General features: G+C 43.4%; 1 protein-coding gene across 1 annotated transcript in view; it reads left to right on the top strand.

Annotated features, from left to right (window-relative positions):
- PPP1R16B (protein phosphatase 1 regulatory subunit 16B) overlaps nt 1-23,451 on the top strand; it is a 135,221-nt gene that overhangs the window by 4,063 nt on the left and 107,707 nt on the right. The gene's annotated exons all lie outside the window — the stretch shown is intronic.

Here is a 23,451-nt window from a genome sequence, read left to right as displayed (position 1 = left end):
GAGAGGTTTCCATATCAGGTTTCTGGGGAGAGGAGTTGTGCTGACTGCCGTAGGCCTGGGGAGACAGGGGTCTTTCTCCCGTAGTCAACATTTTAAACAGCCTGAACAGCAGTGATGAGGTGGAAGGATTGCCCTGGAAGTCCAGCCTTGGTGAGGAAGGACCCTGGGTGGGCAGGTAAGCTGGGCTACAGCGTAGTCCAACAACAAGTGTGAAGCTGGGCCTAGTCGGGGTGCCCGTAGCCTGGCACTGAGGAGGTTTGGGGCTGCGGTGAGGCTGGACCTTGAGCTCTCCCGCTTTAACTCTAAGCCCTCACACTGAGCTTGCCGTGACCTCCGTGACACCTCCCAGCCCTTCCTCACGCAGACCACCAGCAGCACTCATCACTGTACCGAGAGCTTTTTCTCTGCCCCCAGATGGTCTCTTACAGACTGTAAAGCGTTCCCCAAGAGCAGGAGGAGGGTTTCATTCAGCTTGGAGTATCCACAGCCCAGTGCTGGGCCTGCAGGGTGCTGTGGGCTCACAGGATTTTAAATGAATGACCAACTGGTTGTGTAAATAAATGAATGACTAAATCTGTGAACAAAGACAATTTGAGACTAGCTCGTCCGCTCTGTTGAGAGGAACAAATCAGGGGTCCACACTGAGGGCTTCCCCTTAGCTGGGGAGCCCTACTCATTGAGACATCTCAAGTCTTCCCTGTGACCCTGCCAGGACTGTTTGTGGAGAGAAGGTGGGTGTGACTGTAGCTGAATGATCTGAGGGCAGCCGTGAAGGAATAGATTCCCATAGCCCAGCTTCGGGCTTCTGTCTGGGTTGTGGGAGGGGGAGATAGCCCAGGGGAGGGCGAGTCTGGCATGGGGGGTCAGCCCGGCTCTGGGTTTGAGTCAGAGCATCCCTGAAGGTTGGGTGGCCACCTAGGGTGATCAGGGGCCTCTCTCCCCAGCTAAGATGTGGTAAGGGTGTCCCTCCTTTTGCCCCCACTGCCTTCCATTGGCATTTCTGGAAGTAAAAAGTTTTACCAAAGCAACAAAGAAGGCGAACAGGTAAGAAAATAGAAGTTAAGAGTAATATAAGTTAAAATATAGGCAGAGAACGCTAAACCAAGAAATGGAGAAAGCGAATTCATACAAATACCGTATGCACAGATGATTTCATGCCCACCTAAGGGATTAAGTGAATAAGCTGAAGTTTATCATTACAGAACTTTGTAATTAAATCATTTCCAGATAATTAGAAAATGGTAGAACAGAGGATTACAAAATGTAGGCAGAGAGACTGGCTGTTCAGTAAAGCCATTTCCCTTTCCTTTGGGCACACAGCTGCACTACATTTCCCAGCCTCCCTTGCGGTCAAATAGGTAGCCACTTGACTTACGGCCAGTAGGATATGGACAGAGAGATATACACCATTTCCAGGGCTGGCTTCCATGAACCTCCCACAAGAGCCTCTCTTTCCCCGTCGTCTGGCTGAATAGAGAGCTGTCTAAGGCCCAAGAGGAGCACGAGGCCACAAGATGGAGGGAGCCGCATCCTTAAATGACTGCTTGGAGCAGAGACCCTGAAGATTCTTCAGTGCGTGAGAAATAAACTTACTGTTTTAAGCCCCTGAGAACTTCGGCCTAATCTATTACGGCAGCTAGCATTATTCTAACTAAAAGTGTAGGTTAAAAATAAATAAAACCCATTAACTTCTTGTTAGTTGGGGATTGTTTGTTTGCTTTTTTTTGCGGTACGCGGGCCTCTCACTGTTGTGGCCTCTCCCGTTGCGAAGCACAGGCCCCGGACGCACAGGCTCAGCGGCCATGGCTCATGGGCCCAGCCGCTCCGCGGCACGTGGGATCTTCCCGGATCGGGGCACGAACCCATGTCCCCTGCATCGGCAGGCGGACTCTCAACCACTGCTCCACCAGGGAAGCCCTTTTTTTTTTTTTTTTTTTGCGGTGGGGATTTGTTAAGGAGGAAAGTTTTTAAAATAATATGAAACAAAGAGAACAGTGTGACAGATAGTTATCCCCTCATTTAGGAAATGGGAATAATTCCTTTTAACCTGTAGTAAGATTAAATGAGATAATGAAATCACCTAAGGATTTCGGGAAAGTGGCAGACTAAGCTCACCCAGGAAGACCCCCTTGCACCTGCTACAAGCTATGCAAAAAGTGGGAATAAAGTAGAAGTTAACAAGTTGTAATGCTGAGCTTGGAATCATAGATATCACAGAAAACCTTGGAAATGAGAAATGACTACAAAAAATCATAGCCAGATTGGTAACCAAAAGTTGGCACTGAGGCAAGCCTGAGGTTTCAGGGCTTATTTGAAATAAGCCCTAAGGGCAGGTAGACACTACAACTTTTGAAATGCCTAACCAGGGACCAGATACGTAGCCTGGGCCCTCATGAAGTGAGGAACCTGGGATAAACTCCCTGAATAAATAATACTAATGCAGCAAGGGTAACCTCAGAGAGACTAGAAATAGAGCATGTAAATATAAACATTAGGGAAAGCCAAGTCCAGTAGTAGAAGGAAAGTTTGGGAGTGGGTGGGGTGGGGAGAAGAGGTAGCCTAGTTAATAAAAAGTACAAAATAAAATGGTATAAATGAGTTCAAGTATTAATCATAAAGTAAATGGGCCTATCAAAAGAGAAACAAAAGAAATAGATTGGTTTTAAAATACACATATGATTGTAAGCTGTTTGCAAAAGATGCTTTGAAAACATGATACAAAGATAAAGGTAAAGGGATGGAAGGTAAACCAGGCAAATGAACACTGAGCAACTTATCTGCTATAGCAATAGTAACGTCAGGAGAATAGCCTTTAGAGCAAAAAGTATTAGAAAGAGAAACTTTACTTAGTAATAAACAATTCGCAAAAAGACAGACCGAGCCTGAAGCTAACCTATATGCCCCTGATAAAGTAGCCTCAAAGTGTATAAAGCACAAATCGCAGAATCATAAAGTGGAATTGACAAAGTGCCTGGCTTTGGGGAGATCATTATTTAGGAGCTGTGATGAAGATGAGATCCAGGAATGGGGTGGGTCTGGTACTTGTAGCCTCCGGGCTAAGTCCAGTACCTTGGCAGAGCAAAGGAGAAGTTAGGCTAGGCAGCTGTATCTGGACTCCTAGCCTCTCCCTAGGGCCCTCCCAAGGGCTGGGCTCACTGAAATGCTGGGATGGGGGTTGATGGTCTTCGGAATGGCTGTGCTCAGGAGGAAGGGAGGACCCTGAGCTGGAAGCCACATCCTTTCATCCTCTAGCAACAGGTTTACCTCTTCTTCTCCCTCTGGCCTCTGCTGGCCCCTCTGGCCCTCAAAACCCTGTGGATCGTTCCTATAGAAGCAGGCATATGCAGAGGCCGCTGGATAAAACCCAATAGGAAAAACAGGCAAATAATTCTCTCAAGTGCATTCTGGTAACTTGGGGATTTCTGGGACTCGATCCTTCCCCTTTCCCCCACTTCATTCTTTCCATTGCTTCTCCTCATTCAGCCTCCTGCAGCCCTTGGCAACCAGGGCAGCCCCAGGATTTCCCCTTGCCCAGCAAACCTCTGTCCTCTTGTCACTCCTCTGCTTGGTGGCTAGGATCCTCACCTTGGAGAGCAGCCAAGGTCAGGGAGGCCAGGTGAGCGTCAGAACTCGACTAAGACAGCTGAGCCCTGGGAAGTCACACAGACTCTGTTGCCCTTTCTGGTCCCTTCCTTCCATAAAGTCCTCTATTCTCCAATTCAGCTTCTGTTTCTGAGCACCCACCGTGGCCCAGGCACTCGTCTCTCTGCCCCTTGCCCATCTGCTCCTTTTCCTTTCGGGCCCAGGGAGCCCCGTGGAATCCAATTGTCCTGGTGACTCAGGAGACATCTCCCACATTTTCATTGACCAAAGTCACCATGAGTTGAAGATGAGTCTGTGCTATAGGGAAAGTCAGGATGGTGTATGTAGTGGTTTGAATTGTGTCCCCTCTTCCCCCAAATGATATGTCCAGGCCCTAAGCCTGTGAATGTGAGCTTATTTGGAAATAGACTCTTCGCAAATGTAATTAAGTTAAGGATCTTGATAACGATATCCTGGATATAGGGTGGGCCCCAGATCCAATGAATGGTGTCCTTATAAGAGGAAGGAGAGGGAGATTTGACAACAAAGGGACAAAGGCCATGTGAAGACAGAGGCAGAGATGGGAGTTACGCCATCACAAGTCAATACCAGGAGCCACTAGAAGCTGGGAGAGGTGAGGATGGCTTCCTCCCTAGAGCCTTCATAGAGTGTGGCCCGATGACACCTGATCTGGTATCCAGAATAGGTCTCTTGTTTTAGGTACCAAGCTTGTGATAATTTGTTATGGCCTCCCTGGGAGACTAACAGAGATGGCCAGGTTGAGTCTGGGAATGAATCTGAGTACGGATGGGAAATTGTTAAGCCATAAAGAAGCAAATAAGTTACCCATAAGAGGGAGGAGTCCTAACCATATCAGAATCTGGATAACAACAAAGGTTTATTCCCCGGTAAGCACTGGCAATGATGGAGAAGAAAGGGAGGGGCTTGACCAGAGCAGACAGTCTTGGAAAGGCACCCCTTCTGGGGGTGAGGGAGGCACCGTGGAAGCCAGAGGTGGCGTGAAGGGAAGCACAGAAGGGGCTGGTAATTCGAGACTGAATAAAGCAAGTTTGGAACAGAGGAAGCCTGACCACAAAAAGGTGCCAAATAGTAAAGAATTTGTCTCTCCCTATAGCACCAGAAGGGGGAGCCCTTGAGGAAACCCAGACCCTCTCCCTGCCCCACTCCGTGTCTGCATCCTCCTGCTAATAGCCGTTTAAGTAAATTTAACGTATGCCCAAATATGAACATTAATAAAACTGCGGCACTCTTGTGGGGACACAGTAAGAAAAGACCAAAACTTTTTAGCAGATAGAACCAAAAAAGAAAAAAAAAAAAGAAATAGCCACTATAGGCAAAAGAAAACTGTAATGCAGCATTCCAGCATGAATTAAAGTTAGACAAGCCAGGGAATTCCTTGGCGGTTCAGTGGTTAAGGCTTTGCCTCCCAATGCAGGGGGTGTGGGTTTGATCCCTGGTCAGGGAGCTAAGATCCCGCATGCCTCACGGCCAAAAAAACCAAAACATAGAAAAGAGGCAATATTGTAATAAATTCAATAAAGACTTTAAAAATGGTCCACATCAAAAAAAAATCTTAAAAGAAAAATTGGACAAGCCAATGCAAATGAAATCACAAAGCAAATGAAAAACTTTGAGCAGAGGTAGATGTGAAATGGGAACTGGAAGGACTCAGCAAAGAAACTGAATAAAAAGGAAAAATTATCTCATAAACCTAAATTCAAGATGCACAAGGGTGAAGATATCCAACTGAAAAGAAAGGAAAAAAAGAATATTAGAGAAAGTTATAGGTAAGGAAAAGAGGCCATGGAAATCAAATCAAACTGAATATAGTCGAAGAAGAAAATTCAACTATGTTGACCTGTATTGAAGAAAAACAGTGGAACAAAATTAATATTTAAAATGGTAATTCAGGGACTTTCCTGGTGGCGCAGTGGTTAAGAATCCACCTGCCAATGCAGGGGACACAGGTTCGATCCCTGGTCCAGGAAGATCCCACATGTCACGGAGTACCTAAGCCCGTGAGCCACAACTACTGAGCCTGCCTGCCACAACTACCGAAGCCTGTGCGCCTAGAGCCTGTGCTCTGCAACAAGAGAAGCCACCACAATGAGAAGGCCGTGCACCGCAACGAAGAGCAGCCCCCTTCTCGCCGCAACTAGAGAAAGCCCACGAGCAGCAGCAAAGCCCCAACGCAGCCAAAAATAAATAAATTAAATAAATGAAAATAAATAAAATGGTAATTCAATAAAACTTTCCTCCCTCTGAAAGGAGAACTCCCTGAATATAAATACTGTAAAGACATACCATGTGAATGGTTGGGAAAACTGACTCAGAAGTGTTAACTCTAAGAAAAATCCTAGCAAAATTATTATGTCAAACTCTAAGTGCTGGTAAAAAAAGAAATCCTCTGGCCTCTAGGAAAAAAGAAGACAAGATGACTTACACAATAAAGAAAAATTAAATGGCATCCAACTCTAACAGAAATGTATAAAACCAGAAAGTTGATAAAAGAAACTGAATAATTTAAAAACAAAAATGGTAAAATAAATCAGCTGTTAGTTTTTTAAAAAATTCAACACAGTTTAAGAACTACTAGAAAACCTACTAGGAAAAGACCAACAAAATTTTAAAACTACTAGAAAGAATAGAGAAAACACAAATACACGAAATAAAAAAGAAACAATTATCAAAATAGGAAAAAAAGTATAACTACCTTGCACAAGTCTCAGCAAATACATTTGAAAATCTAGGTGAGATAGTTAATTTTTTAGAAAAATGTAATTGGTCCTAATAGAGATACATAAAGTCCAAACAGACCTATTTCCATAGATGAACTAAAGAAATGTACCCCAGAGCTACCCCCTGAAAGAAAACTCCAAGTCCAATTAAGTTCACAGAATTCTATTAACCTTTAAAGACTAGATATTTCCAATGTTCCTTAAACTTTTTCAGAACGCAGGAAACAGAAGAAACCATCGAAATTATTTTTTATGTAGTGAGTATAACATTGTTATCAAAATCTGATAGATTACCACCACCCCCCGCCCCCCGTTCCACACATACACAAAGAAAATCATAGCCCAATCTCACTTAAAGATACCAGTGAAGTAAACACAAGTAAATTATTTACAAACAGAATCTACCAGCACATTAAAAAAAATACTATATGGTGACCAAATGGATTTTATTCCAGGAATGCAAGTGTATCCATCAAATATCAAAAATCTCAGAGGCTTAACACAAGGTTTATTTCCTATGTTGTGCGTTCAGTGAATGTCAGCGTGTGTGTAGGTTGGGGGGAATTGTTGTTGCGCACAATCACTGCGCACCATCTTTGGATCCTGCCATCTCAACACAAAGCAAGAAAAGAGACATCCAGAGTCAAGTACCAGCTCCGAAATGCTTCCACCCAGAAGTAACACATGTCACACCTACTCAGCTTTCATTGACCAAGGCACATCATTTAGCCACGTGTAATTTCTCAGTATTCCATTTCATCTCCATCTAATTGTGCCTCTCTGTGTTATTTTTTTGGTAGTTGTTCCAAAGATTACAGTCTACATCCTTAATTTGTTACAGTCTGCCATGAATTAATCTGTAACACTTCACATACAATGTAAGAATGTTACCATGTATAACTCCTTTTGCCGCTTTGGGAATTTGCCTTTGGTATCATGCGTTTTACTATTACTTATGTTCTACTTATGTTTTACTATTACTTATGTTCTTATTACTATTGCTAAGGTTTTACTATTATATTACTTACTATTATGTTCTACATTACATTGTTAATATTGTTTTATTTAGTCAATAGTCTTGGAGAAATCTAAAAAGATGGTCTTTTACGTTTACCTCCTCGTCAGCTCTTCCTGGGACGGGAAAGTTGGGACAGGAGGAGGACATTGCCTTGGCCACTAATCTCAGCCTGCACATTCTTCTCAGGAATGCGGAACAGGATGGGGGAGGGGGCTTCCCCTCTGGCTGGTGCCTAGCTGTTCCAGAGGAAATGCAGTGGGATTCTCCTGACAGCCATTCCTCGACCTGGACAACAAGAATTGGGGGATAAATTCAGCTGCTTGGCACTCTCCAGCCTGCATAACGTTTTGATAAACATCTGACTGAGGGTGGGCTATATCTTATCATGCCAGACCTTTCCCAGCCGGGGCAACCATCTGGGGATGGCCTGGGCATTCCCCAGCCTGGACAGACTTCTGGAAACTCTACTTTTAATGGTGGAGGGAGGTAAAGCTCCTCTTTACGTGCTGGATCATTCCCCAGCTTGGGACACTTCAGCAGTAATTTGGATTGGATTTCATCATTGTTTTAAACCTGTAAGGCTTTATAGTCCAGCAGTATCCGTGCCCTGGTCATTATTCATAGTAAAGGGCATTCCAAGAGTATGAGCTAATCCTTTTGTTGATAACGATCCTGTCAGCTTTTGTCATAGTCCTTTAGCCATTGTGAGAAGGTACGCCCAAACGCTAAAACAGGCGGGGTGCGGGGAAAGATGATCTTCCCTTTTCTTGGTAGCTTTTCCCACATTCTGGATCTGACGGTAGAAATCTCTTACAAGATTATTGAGATACACTGGGAAATTTGGGGACCTACCAACTACACCCAGTTAATCCTAGCATCCCCTCTGTGTGTGCCAAGGCATGGGTTATGGAACAGATTCTTCGGTACCACCTAGCAGCTTTCTGGGGAGCATCAACGATGACACAGATGCAGAATTTCCCAAAGCTTCTTTTCTGAATTAGGGCTGATTTTGGAGAAGGATCACATTTTAAAAAGTTTCCAGAGAAATCTGGTTGGATGAAGAAAGAGCAGAGGTGTATCTTGGGAACCTGAAATAACTTGGTTTTAGCTCTTTGTGAATTCTGGAGGCAGAATCTTAAAACTTCTCATTGCCCTTTTCTTTCACATATTCTGAGTTTGAGTTTGCTCTTTTCACTTCCTGCTATTTAATGGGATTCCAGGGCTTGGCCTTGAGACTGGAGGTCCTCCTTATTGACAATTCCTAGTGAAGAGTATCTCAGATAAGAAAGATGTTCCCTCTTCCCCTGCCAGCTTGGAAAAACAGTCTCCTGAGAGCCGTAGAAAACTGGCCCAAAGAGCCTGTTCTGATAAAATATGGACCCTCATCCTGTTCTGAATTTGGTTGCAAATGTTAAATGTAACAAAGGACTCTTTTAAGTCACTTGGGTTTTAGAGAAATGTAATCATGTACTGTTTTTTAAAAATCCTAAAAAAATTGATATCTATAAAATTTTTTAAATCTTAAAAAAAATTGGCAGCCTTGCTTAATTATATGTTGCCCTAGTAATAACATTTTATTTGACAGCTGTTTTTAAAAATGAAGGTAGAGCTGTTTTTAAGTTGTCTGTATTGGCTAGAAGAGCTTAGCAATTTCCTTCTTTCTCCTATGACTACGATTTTAAATTAACAGTGCATGCTTTCTATATTTGGCTCTGTAATCATGTATATGTTATACACAATTATGAAACAAACCGATTTCAATCGAGATAAAAGCACAAGCCTTAAAAATCAGAAGCAAAGTAAAACAAATGAAGCTAATTATTAGATATCAAGTTGGTAGCTTACTCACACAGAGAGGTCTTTATTTTACTTTTTTTTTTTTTTTTTGTGGTACGCGGGCCTCTCACTGTAGTGGCCTCTCCCGTTGCGGAGCACAGGCTCCAGACGCACAGGCTCAGCAGCCATGGCTCACGGGCCCAGCCACTCCGCGGCATGTGGGATCCTCCCGGACCGGGGCATGAACCCGTGTCCCCTGCATCGGCAGGCGGACTCTTAACCACTGCGCCGCCAGGGAAGCCCTGAGGTCTTTATTTTAAGTCTTTAGTTAGGTGACTTTAAGTGACTTTTAGAAGAAAGAGAAAAAAACCCAGTAGTTGAATGTACATCTTTAGTGGGATATATTCTAAGAACAAAAAAGAACTGCAAAGAAATCTTACTGTTTTCAGTAATTATGTTGTTAGTAATAGCATTGGTATAGTTACTGTGAAGATATAAATATTTATGTATATATATGTAAATAATTATGTTAATGTGTTTAGGAACCAAGATTTTCAGCATAAGTTACAAGGCATAAAAATATAAAATCAAAAAATTAAAGTCCTGTAATCCTAAATTTGAATCACGAATATCAGTAAGAGCACATGATGTATTTTCTCTCTAAAAGTATTAATTTCTTAGCTGAAATATGATCTAGAAATAATGAACAGCCCAGTATCAAGGAATATCCCTCATGTGGCTTCTCAAATACCATTTCTCATTAAAAGGAACCAGGGCTCCTTGGAGAAATGGCTGATTCCAGTTCTGGGGCAGGAAATATATAAGATGAGCCTGGAGTATCTTGTTGCATCAGAAAGTGAGGAAACGATCAAAGACTCCTGAAGACTCCTGGGATCACATCAAAAGAACTCAGTGGCTCCCACCCACTGGCCAAAACATGGGACAACTTGAACATCAGAAAGAACAAAAATGAGGGGTTAAAACATCAACTATTGAAATCCATGAATTCATCATTGGTTATCTTTGGAGAATCCAGCTCATCATTTGAAAACTGGTAAAGAGAAAGAAGGGAAAGAAGCAGGCATGGATCCTGCCTTTCCTGTACAAACTGGACCCCACGGTAACCATGTAGATGGTGAGGGAATTTTTCATTATAGAGTCTTTCCAGCTAATGAATGAAGAAAGAATAATGGAATACCACTATTTTCTAACTCCTGATAATGGCAAGAGACAGAGATCAACGACAGCTGAAAACCGTTTGGCAAAAAGCTGACGGGGATCTTTGTAATGGATGGATATTGTGTGCCTTCTGATGTGATATGATGTAGCATATTGAACATCAACCATGAAGTATTCTTACAGAAAAATGTTTAGTCCAAATCTGATCAAGCTTCAGACTTAACTGCCAGTTTATTGAAAATACTGGAGACAGAGAAACCTTGTATAAATTAGAGTCCCAACAGGATGCAGATGGTGCCCTCAGGTTAGGAAAATGAGAAGAGGGTTTATTACAAAGGTGAAGGCAAAAGGTGAAGGCAGAACGTGAAGGATAGCGCAGGATCCTGGAATGAGGGACAGAGAAGCCTTTGCCAGTAGGAGGGAGAAATTACCAGAACCTGGCAGGGGAGGCAGTTATGTGGAACAGCTGTCTTGAGAGGAACAGTTACCTTCAGTCAAGAAGCACAGCCTACCCAAGGTGGCCTTGCACAGAGGGAGTCGGGGAAATAAACACTCTGACCTCATTCTTCTCCCTCCCTCCCATTCCTACAAGGGCTTCCCATTGGCCAAAGCCAACTGAAACCAGAGGGCAAGAAAGCCTGGGTGATGGAGCCTACTGGGGCAGAGCAATGTAAAGAAGGGTGGAAGGTGGACCTGAATGGGGCAAGTGAGCAAAATCTGTCCCAAACATGATGACACCATAGGGTTGCCGTCAGCAAAATCCAGAATGCAGAGAACTCGCCAGGATAAACAACCTTCTTCCTTTTTCTTCCATCAAATTACTTGCACAGAAGGGAGGAAAGGAACAAAGTGGGAGAACCTATAAATTAAACATTTTTCCCCTTAAATAAATTGCAAAGGGGATGAAAAGAAGGGGACCTGTGTATTAAAAGCCATTGGAACCATAACACAGATACAAAGTGTAGACCTGCAGACCCCAGTGCTGGTAAATCAACTGGTAAAGAAGATATACTCCCGGCAAAATCTGGGAAGGCTGAACAGTGTCTGGATATTTGATTGTATGAAAGAATTATTGATAGGTTTTAATTTTTAGATATGACAGTGGTATGGAGAGAGAGAGAGAGAGAGAGAGAGGGAGAGAGAGAGAGAGCTTATGGAGGTACATACTGAAGTATCTGCAGATGAAATGGTATGTCTGGGATTTGCTCCAAAATAATCAAGTGGGCTGGAGGGGAGTGGGAGGGAGGTATAGATGAAACAAGAATAGCCATGTGGTTTTTATCATGAATAGGGGGGATAGGTACATAATGGTGCACTATACTTCTCTCTCTACTTTTTGTATGTGCTTTGAAATTTTCCATTAAAAGAAACAGAAGGGGGCTTCCCTGGTGGCGCAGTGGTTGAGAGTCCACCTGCCAGTGCAGGGGACACGGATTCGTGCCCCGGTCCGGAAGATCCCACATGCCGCGGAGCGGCTGGGCCCGTGAGCCATGGCCGCTGAGCCTGCGCGTCCGGAGCCTGTGCTCTGCAACGGGAGAGGCCACAACAGTTACAGGCCCGCGTACCGCGAGAAAAAAGAAGAAAAAGAAACAAAAATAACACTACTCTTGTCTAGCTTCTTTTGTTTGTCTGTAGCGGTTTGTTGTAGACATCACTCAATATCACTGCATGTGGAGTTGCTTCTCTTCCATCCTTTAAAAACATATGTGCAAAAAAAAAAATGTGTGTCTATCTGCCACAAACATGACAAAAAACACCAGGAGAATGCATCCACGATATCCACATATACGTACACTTTTTACACAAATATTAGCACACTATATTACAGTATACCTTGGAGATCACCCTACATCAATACAAAAACAGCTGCCACATTCTTTTTTCCCTGTCTTTATTTTTATATTATGTTTAATGAATAATGCATTCACAAGATTCTGAAAAACCACCCTCTAATCCTCTGCTCTTTTATACTAAGAAATATGATATAATTGCAAACATTTTCCCATAATGGGTGTTCGTTGTTTGACTTTGTGGAGGTGTTTTTCCATGCAGAATTTGTTATGGGCTCAAATCAAGCAATCTTTTAAAAGTGCTTTTGGGTTTCATGTTATCCTTAGAAAAGCCTTGCTCACACTGAGAAAACGAAAAACAAAACAAAAACAAAGCCCTACTTTTTCTTCCTATATACTTAGTTATTGTAAACATTTTTATGTAAAAAATGAACTACATAATGGCATAAACATAAATGGACAACCTAACAAGTTGTAAAATGAACAGTTGTGCAGTCATAATGGTCAAGAAACAGAACATTGCTACTCGCCTTCCCCACCAGGACATTCCAGTATGATCTTTCTCCATCAAAATCTCCTTTCCCCTTGTAGGAAACCACTATACCAATTTCTATAGTATTCCTTTCCATGCCCTTTATAGTTTGACCACCCAATTATGCATCTCTAAACATTGTCTTTACTATGAATCCATGTTGCACATAGCCATTGTTCATTCATTCCCATTGCTGTATAGTATTTTGTTGTGTGCTTGTACCATGATTTATTTACCCGGTTGGAATTCATCTTTGTGCAGGTTTGTGGTAGGGCTCCAGTGGAATTTCTTTTCAGATGACTAGTCAATTGTACTAACAGTATTTATTGAGTAATCCATCTTTTCTCCACTGATTTAAATGCCATCTTTATTATTTATTAAACGACCTTATTTTTTCGGTCTACTTTCAGACTCACTCATCTGTCCCATTCATCTCTCTGTCTATTCCTGAATTCATAATGAACTATTACTCTCACTTTATAATACACTTTGAGATGTGGCAGAGTTTATCTTTTCAAATTTCTCTCTCTCCAGGACTTTTCTTGATTTTCTTGCATAATCTTTGGAGTCAGTTTGTTAAGTTCCAAAATAATCCTGTCAGAATACTTATTTGCATCCCATTAAAATTGTAGATTGAAAGATGAAAGATGTATTGAATCTTCTAACCAAAAATGGGAATGTACCTTTTTCCTTTATTCACATAATAGACTTCGAAAGTTGCGTTCATGTATTTCCATTCTTTGTGAAGCAACCCATTCATTTAAACATTTGAATAGTATTCCATTATGTTTCATGCCATAATTTATTTAATGATTCCACTTTTGAATGGCATATTAATAAATGTTTCCAAGATTATTCTCTTACAAATAATGCTGCAACAAACATCCCTGCATACACACATATTCAGGAAGGATACACTACCACAAGTGAACCTTCCAGACCAAAGGAGATTTTAAATGTTGACAAATATTGTCAAATCACTGTACAAAAACAGTATCAATTTACACTCTCCCTAAAGGCATCCACCCATTTTTTCACACTTTGACCAATCCTACATATTTACAATTTTAAGTGCTCTTTCTAATCATCAGTAAATTATATCACACTGTGGCTTAATGAATACTTCTTTGATTTCTGGTCATTTATATTTCCTTTGAACATTCCCCATTCACATCCTTTACCTGGTTTGATAATGGGATATACATCTTCTTCACATGGATTTTGTATAGGTTCTTTATTTTGTGTACTTTCCTTTTATTAAATTATGAAACATTTAAGTTTCTTTCAATGTCTCACATTACAGTTTTCTAATTTTCCCCATAAAGATATCATGCAGGTTTATTCCTAGACGCCTTGTAAGCTTTTATTGCTATTGTAAATGGCATCTTCTGTAAAAGGACATTTTCTAATTGTTTGTTACTGGTATATAAGAACATAATTGATTGTTATCATTGGTGTTTGTTTATTGATGTTGTATCTAACAACCTTGAAGAACTCTTATTAGTTCTAATGACCTGAATGGAGAATCTATTGGATTTTTTTCAAATTTATTTTGGCTGTGCCAGGTCTTAGTTGCAGCACATGGGATCTTCACTGTGGCATGTTAAGTTGCAGCTTGTGGGATCTTTTTAGTTGTGGTATGCGAACTTCTTAGTTGTGGCATGTGGACTCAGTTGCGGCATGTGGACTTCTTAGTTGTGGCATGCAGACTCTTAGTTGTGACATACATGTGGGATCTAGTTCCCCAACCAGGGATCGAACCCAGGCCCCCTGAATTGGGAGCACACAGTCTTACACGCTGGACCACCAGAGAAGCCCCACTACTGGATTTTTTTTTTTTTAATTTACTTATTTTTTTTTGGCTGTGTTGGGTCTTTGTTGCTGTGTGCGGGCTTCTCATTGCGGTGGCTTCTCTTGTTTCAGAGCACAGGCTCTAGGCATGCAGGCTTCAGTAGTTGTGGCGCATGGGCTCAGTGGTTGTGCTCACTGACTCTAGAGCGCAGGCTCGGTAGTTGTGGCGCACGGGCTTAGTTGCTCCACGGCATGTGGGATCTTCCCGGACCAGGGCTCGAACCCGTGTCCTCTGCATTGGCAGGCGGATTCCCAACCACTGCTCCACCAGGGAAGCCCTGGATTTTTTAATGTATAAAATCACAGACATGTGTAGTGTCATGTGGTCAACAAGTAATTAAGCAAGTCTTGTGACGCAGGAAATGGGGAGAGGGATACAGAAGTGCAGACGCTGGAAGAAAGTGGAAGAAGTTGGAAGGAGAAGAGAGAGACAGAGAGAGAGTCAGAGGAGAGAGAAACAGGAGGTGGCCAGAGAGCAAGGACTTTGGGCATGTGAAGTAAGTGGACAGGGCAGAAAAGAGGGTTTAAGTAAGTTTCTGGGTATTTTGTATTTCCTTTCATGGTGTTTGAAAAAAAAGTCGAGTTGTAACATTTGGGGGTTGAGCGGGCTGGACCGTGCTTGCATGATGACAGCAGTGTTTTGAGGCTGGACCTCATGAATCTGGCTTATACCTGCTACAAACATGCATAGACCAACCATAAGACTGGCTCTAGAGCAAAAGAACAAGAGAAAAAAGAAAACAGGCAAAATACTATATTGATATAATAGAACAGAGAACTGGACTGCAGAGAGGCAACGTCATGGCCGTTCCAACATAAAGAGAAAAACCAGGAAATTAAAGAATAGTTTATGATCATGAAAAACAAAAGAATTTGGTGATAAGATTATAAAATACATTAAAATAATGTTAAAATCTATAATGTCCTTGATATACAATACAGGATTAGAGCAAGAATGTAAAATAATAATTATTTTATAATAATTAATAAATAACATTATTTAATAATGACAATATTATTGTTGTTGTAGTTATTATTATAGCCTTCTAGACAGATCTGGGTTGAAATTCTGGATCCTCCACTCACAAGCTGTATGAATTCGGGCAAAGGAAGGCAATCCGTGAGATTGCGAGGCCAGTGAAGAAGGCAAATCTGTGATTAAAAACACAGGCTTGTAAAAACAAGACAAAACATGCACACTGGCTTAAGACCACGGGACATCTAGGCCTCAGCTGGGATTCCTGGACCAGGAGGCGTGGCCACGGTGGGCTTGGTCTCTCATCCTCAATCTACCCCAGTTTTGTCCACAAGGTGGCAGTGTTCCAGGAGAGCCAGGCTCAGTACACAAGCACTTTCAAGCTCCTGCTTTCATCACATTTGCTGATGTCCCACTGACCACAGCGAGTCCCACAGACAAACTCCAAGTCGAGGTGGGAGGGAGCTACACAAAGGTGTGGATATCGGGAGGTGTGGTTCCTTGGGAACCATTAACGTGATGGCGTAACCGTGTAATGTAAATACACTGAAACGTGCAAGGCATGCTTGGCCCTCAGCCTGTTCATAAGCTCAGGTCAGACCTTCCCCGGAGCAGCCCAGGCATAAGCAGGTGAGACCAGCGGATGGGACCAGAGCTGGTGCGATGTGAATTATTGCAGGGGACTGATGCTTTGATGAGAGGGTTGAACCAGGGGTGGGAGCGGCACAGAGGAGGTAATCAAAGGTCCAATAAGGAAAGAGGTGACAAACACAGGCTCTGGAGCAGGCAGAACTGGGTTTGAGTCTTGACTCTGCCACTTACTTGTTCTGTGGCACTGGGCTAATAACTTCCTCACTCCGGCCATTGGTTTCTTCATCTGTAAAACCAACCTCACAGATGGTTGTTAAGAATTAACTAAGATCAGTAGAACTTAGCCTGGCACAAAGAAGCAGTCCATAAATGGCAGTGGTTGTGACCAGTGTGACAAGGCTGGTGGTAAAGATAATGGTGGTCAACTGGGGACAGGGTCAGGGATGCTCTGGATGGGTGAATAAGAGTGCCCATTAGAGAATGGCAGGTGAGGGTGTCCCAGGCGGAGAACACAGCGTATTCAAAGGCATAGGGGTAGGATGAGTACAATGTGCTTAACTTTGATGCCACTGGAGTGCATGGATCAACTGAAGGAGGGGTGTCAGGGCACACTGCGTTTCCCCAAGATACCCGTAGTAACATCTCCGACCCCACATAATCTTCTGACAGTGTGACTGTTATCGGCTGAACTGTGTCCCCCAAATTCATATGTTTAAGTTCTAACCCCAGGACCTCAGTGACTACATTGAAGATAGGGTTTTAAAGAGGTGACTAAGTTAAAATGAGGCCATTAGGAATTAAAGATCTAAACCCATCTGACTGTTGTGCTCATAAGAGGAGGAAATTTGGACAGACAGAGACACAGGGTGTGTGAGCACATGGGAAAGACTACATGAGAACACAGCAAGAGGGCAGTCGTCTGCAAGCCAAGGAGAGAGGCCTCAGGAGAAAACAAACCTGCCGGCAACTTTTCTTGGACTTTTAGCCTCCAGAACTGTGAGAAATAAATTTCTATTGTTTAAGCAGTATTTTGTTATGGCAGCCTTAGCAAATTAATACAGTGACCTTGACATTCCTCCCATCCAGTGGAGGTCTATGTCCTCTCCCCTTGAAGCTGGGTGGAGACACGCATGCTGGAACCCACCTGTCATGCTGTGAGGAAGCCCAAGCTAGTCCACACAGAGGGACCGCATGGAGAGAGCCTATGTAGGGGCTCCTGCTGACCGTCTAGCTGAGGTCCTAGCTCACAGCCAGCACCAATCGTGAGACATGTGAGTGAAGATGTCCCCAGATAATTCCAGCTTCCAACTGTTGAGTCTTTCCAGCTGATGCCCCAGACACATGGAACAGAGACAGGCTGTCCCTGCCATGCCCTTTCCAAATTTGGAATTTGGCGCAGAATTCATGAGTACGATAAAATGGTTGTTTACTCCCCTAAATTTTGGGATAGTGTGTTACACAGCAACAGCAATTCCCAAACACTCTTCCAGAGCAGCTACCACCAGCCCGGCTTTCTCATATAAAAGCAAAGAGCACCATTTTCCATCCACTACAACCCAACCCACCCCCAAGCCCCGCCACCAACTTGGCTAGAGAGCTATTGCTGCCACCTGGTGGCCAATAGAAAACATGCACAGTTTTCTCTTTAAAGAGAAACATTTTCATTCATTCTACAAGCATTTCACAGTTCCTGCTGGTGGTGGGTCAAGTGTAGTTTTTTAAAAAAGCGTAATCTAGCGTTACTGTTTTGTCTATGCTTTCATCTTTGGTCATGAGATTTCATTTATAACTCCACAATTCCTTACATTCTCTTCCCAAATCCAAAATTCTCTGAAAACTGAAAGGTTTTTCATCGGTTTACAAAAGCTCACTGAGTAGCTAAACCTAATCTGAACTGACATAAGGCTATTTATATTCTTTCATTAACATTTCACAGCAGAAATATTAATGTTTGATTATGGGGTGCTGACCCAGGGATGTTATATAGTAGATCGCATTAGTTCTCATGGTGTGGTCCCCAGGCCAGCAGCAGCATCACCTGGGAACTTGCAAAACATAGAAATTCTCAGGCTCCACCCCGGACCTATGGAATCAAAACTTCAGGGATGGGCCCCGGACTTCTGTGCTTCACCGAACCCTCCTGGTGATTCTGATTCATGTTCAAGTATGTGAGTCATTGATATAAAGTACATGCAACACATTACATTTATAAAACTCCAAAGTTCTGAATTCCAAAGCACATTTGGCTCCCTTGGTTTCAGATGAGAGATTTCTTGTGGACCAGTATTTTGAAATTTGAAGTCATATTAAAGGGAGCCGTGAGAATTTTATGTTTAAAAAACGGGGAAAAAAGAAAGAGGGAAGATGTTCTTTGAAGGAATGGAAAAAGGGTGTGATTAATAATAATCCAAGGGCTTCCCTGGTGGCGCAGTGGTTGAGAGTCCGCCTGCCGATGCAGGGGGCGCGGATTCGTGCCCCGGTCCAGGAGGATCCCACATGCCGTGGAGCGGCTGGGCCCGTGAGCCATGGCCGCTGAGCCTGCGCGTCCGGAACCTGTGCTCTGCAACGGGAGAGGCCACAAGAGTGAGAGGCCCGCGTACCGCAAAAATAAATAAATAAATAAAAATAATAATCCAAGCTAACTTTTGCTGAGTGTTTATAACCTACCAGGCACTGTGCCAGGAGCCTACCCTCACCAACTCCACATGATGACCTTAGGAGGTAGGTATTTTTTTATCACGCCCATTTTATGAATGCAAAAACTGAGGCAAGGGGAGTGAGCAATTACCAAAGCTTGGAGGGGGCCACCACCAGGAGCCATGGTCTTCAGTAGAGGGAAACAGCCAACTCAGATGGTCCTGTTTCTCCTGCTGGTGCCTCCCTTTGGCCAAACCCTAAAAGAAGCCAGAATACAAGGGAATCCCTACAGCCTAACCCCCAGCGTTGCAGAGCATAGTGAAGGATGGAGAATGGATCTGCAGCGGCCATTCTGCCGCCTGTGTAAGTTTCATAATTGGATGCTATTTTGTTCTGAAAATATAAAAGTATCACACTGAAAGTATTCATCTGCAACTTGCCTTTTTTTCCTCCACTCACATTTTGTTTTCCAGATTTATCTATGTTGATGCAGGTAGCTTTATTTCAGTTCATTTTCTCTGTTGTTTAGAATTCCATCATATTAAAATACCCCTTAATTCATTGGTGTCCACTTCCTTATCAGCAGGCATTTAGAACGTTGCCAATCATTTGCGATTTCAGACAAAGCCGCCAAGAAATACCTGTTCCTACACAGGTGGGAGGCTTTCTCCAGACCAAGTACCCTAAAAGTGGAGTTGCTGGGCCAACCTTCCTAGATAATGCTAAATTCCTCTCCAAGGCGGTGGTACCAGTGTTTGGTCTCCTAACCCCAGAGGTTCCTGTTTCATAGTCCTAGCCTGTCCCAGCATGGAAAGATCTTTTTTGTGGCCATTTCTGACAGCTGTCAGCTTTTCTCTCCTGGATGTTTTCTTTGCATTTCCCTAATCATTCTGAAGTTGAGCATCTCTTCAACCAATCTGTCATTTGGGGATAGACATCTTGCCCCCTTCCTCAGGTTTTGCGTCTTTATCTTCCAAGCCTAGATTTCGAGAATTCCAAAAGACCTTTCCTCTCTTGTCCAAGGCAGCAACATGTGAAAAGCGCATTGGCTTTCCAGTGACTACCTGGGTTGTGAATATTACAGACTCTCTTTGCAATTCAGTACTGAGGAACCACTTTTTTTCCCTTTGGGTGGTGTCTGTCCTTCCCCAGAGGCAAAGAGTAACAAAACAACAATTGAGGGAAGACAAACTAAACCTGAGTTTATAATTTACAAAATATTATCTAGCTGCATTTTCAAGTGCTGTTTACTGAAGCCCCAGTGTAAGCCAGAACCCGTAATATGTTTTCCCTCAACAGCCTTGTAAAAGGTCAGGTCAGTCATTCAACAAGTCCTTCCTGTGCTCCTCCTGTGTGCCAAGCTTTGTTAGGCCCCAGAAATTCAGCAGTAAACAAAACAGACATGGTTCCTGATCAGAGATGCTCTCCATCTATATATGAGCTGGTTAGGGCTGCCGTAACAGAAGACCACACACCGGGGGGCTTCAACAGCAGAAACTTATTTTCTCACGATTCTGCAGGCTAGAAGTCTGAGATCAAGGTATCAGCAGGGTTGATTTCTTCTAAGGCCTTTTTTCTTGGCTTGTAGATGACCATCTTTTTCCACTGTCTTCACGTGGTCTTTTCTCTGTGTCTAGTATCTTTTTTTTTTTTTTTTTTGCCTCACCACATGGCTTGAGGGATCTCAGTTCCCCGACCAGAGATTGAACCCGGGTGCGGGCAGTGAAAGCCCAGAATCCTAACCACTAGGTCACCAGGAAACTCTCAAGTCTCCTCTTCTTATAAGGACACCAGTCATACTGGGTGGGAGCCCAACTCGAGGACTTTATTTCCCCTTCATCGCCTCTTTAAAGGCCCCATCTCAAATACGGTCACATGCTGAGGTACAGGGGGTTAGGACTGCAACATATGGATTGCATATGGGGTGGGGACACAATTCAGCCTATAACACTGTCAGATGGGAGAAGCAGATATGAATCCAACAGTCACAACCACGTGAACAATTACAGCTGTGGCTTCTGGGACCATGAGAACCAAAACCCGGGGGTTTGACTGAGGGGCTTCTAGGAAGCCTCCTCTGAGGAAGTGACATCTGGGCTGAGACCAGAAAAAAGGGTGGAGGTTAAGCAGAGAACGAGGGGACAGCAGGCCAGGCAGAGGGAACAGAAAGTGCCAAGAGATGGTAGCACCCGGCGGGGCATTGGAGGAACTGAAAGGCGGCTAGAGGAGGAGGTTGCTGGGAGCACCTCTTGGGATGGTGAAGCCTTGGGCCAGATAAAAATCCGCCCCCCCGACACCTGGCCCGCCTTAAAAAAATCCAGATCCCAGGCCTCACTCTGGATCTACTGATACTAAACCAGAATCTCCAAGGGGAGGGCCTCAGGAACCTGCATTCCTCCCCACACCCTGAATTTTTTTATTTTGAAAAGATACCCCACTTGCAGAGAAATTGAAAGAAAAGTACAAGGAACCCTTGAATACCCTTCACCTAGATTCACCAATTGTTAACATCTTGGCCCATTTAGGCTTTTCTTTCTCCCTCCTTCGCCCTCTCCTCAGCAGGCATCCCCTAAGAATAAGATAAGGACCTTTTCCTCCGTCACCACAATACCATTATCATGTCTCAGAATATTAACATTAATTCAGAAATGTCATCTAATCTACAAACAACAGTTCAATTCTCCATGGTCCGGAAAATTTCTTTTATAGCTATTTACTTTTTCAATCCAGGATCTAATCAAGGTCCACACATTATGTATCTCCTTTTGGTTATGTCTCTTTCATCTCTTTTAATCTAGAAGAACTCCCCACCTTAGAAAATATTAGCTTTTTAAGAGAGAGTCCAGGCTTGTGGAATGCCCCACATTCTAGATTTGTCTAAATTTTCCTCATGATTAAAATCAGGTTAAGTATTTTTGGCAAGAATATGACATAGAAGATGTCAAGTACATCTTATTGCATCACAAAGGGGCACACAATGTCAGGTCGATGCTGGGTTTGATCACTGGCTAAGGGGGGGACTGCTGGGTATTTCTATTGTGAAGGTACACGTTCCCCCTTTTTAATCAGTAAATGATCTGATTTTTGGAACCATGCGAATATTCTGTTACCCAACTTTCTACCCAATGGCTCTAGCATTTGTGGATGAATTACCTCCTCAATCAATGATTAAGTGGTTGTAAAATGGCATCTGTATTTTTAATAAGTGCCCCAGGCAACTATTCTACTCAGGGAATTTGGGAAACCCTGGGGTGTTACTATCAAGGCAACTGGAGGCTTTGACTAAGACAAACTGGTCACGAGAATCCATCAAATATCCCTAGGCCACATCCCTAGGCCCCATCCTAACTCAAGAGTGAGAGAGGGGTGCAAAGGACAGGCCTAGGAATCAGCATTTAACACTCTCTTCCTTTCCTTCCGTGGGCTGATTTTATGCTCCCCAAAGTTTGAGAAGCACAGGTCTGGAGGGTGATCCTTAGCCTGGCTGCACATTGCATTTTAAACAACCCCGGGGAGTATTTGTGATCTGTGTGTATGTTTAAAGGTAAGAGCCCCACCTCCAGAATCTGATTCAAACCGCCTGGGGGAGAGCCTGGCATCGACATTTTAAAAAATCTGCCTTATATATGGATAACTGAATCACTTTGCTGTACACCTGAAACTGATACAACGTTGGAAATCAACTATACTCCAATATAGAATAAAAAATTGTATTAAAAAAAGAATAAATGTGAATCATTAGCCATTATAGAGAAAAATAATTGCACACTGTGATATAAGAAATTGATTCGATGTGGATTGTTACCTAAAACTTTAAAGCTAAGTAAACAAATTTCTTAAGAAAAAAAAAGCCTCCTTAGTGATTCCAACGTGCTGTCAAGTTGAGAGCCGCTGGGCTAAGACGGTTCTCTCTAAACGGAATATAAAAATGAAAACCCTACTTCCCCTTCTCCTCATTCCCCTTGAACACACAGCAACACAGGACTGAGCTCACCTGCCAGCCGAAAACATCTGGTGTTCTCTCTACGCCACTTATGCGCTCTTTCTTTGGGGCGCTTACAAAACAGGTCAAAGAAAGGTCACTTCCCTCAAAAGCACGGGGACATGGGAAAAAAGACACACACAAAGACAAGCAAGTATTTTACAATCGGAGTTTCACAGACCAGGAAACCGTCACTCTGGAAGGGGAAATGACTGCCCAGCGAGTTCACGGCAGAGCCCAGACTCCTACCCGGGATGCCTTTCTCCCATCTGGTCATCTTCGCTTGAGCCCACGGGGCACCCTCTGCACTTCCTGCATTTCTGTTGGTTGGGCCTGGCCTGGAGCCAACATCTTCACCAGCAGAATCAGCCACTTATCCAGGCTTACTCTGGGCCAGGCACTGGACAATTGAAGTATAGTTGATTTACAATGGGGTGTGTGTGTGTGTGTGTGTGTGTGTGTGTGTGTATTTGAGAATCATTTTGCTTTTTATTTACTTATTATTTTTCGCTGCATTGGGTCTTCGTTTCTGTGCGCGGGCTTTCTCTAGTTGGCAGCGAGCGGGGGATACCCTTTGTTGCGGTGCGCAGGCTTCTCATTGCGGTGGCACGCAAGCTTCAGTAGTTGCAGCGCGTGGGCTCTAGAGCGCAAGCTCAGGAGTTGTGGCGCACGGGCTTAGTTGCTCCGAGGCATGTGGGATCTACCTGGACCAGGGCTCGAACCCGTGTCCCCTGCATTGGCAGGAGGCTTCTTAACCACTGTGACACCAGGGAAGTCC

This window comes from Orcinus orca, chromosome 16, assembly GCF_937001465.1.
Source record: "Orcinus orca chromosome 16, mOrcOrc1.1, whole genome shotgun sequence".
Classification (NCBI taxonomy): Eukaryota; Metazoa; Chordata; class Mammalia; order Artiodactyla; family Delphinidae; genus Orcinus; species Orcinus orca.
Note: the sequence above shows the minus strand (reverse complement) of the source record. Positions and strands in the feature narration are given on the sequence as shown.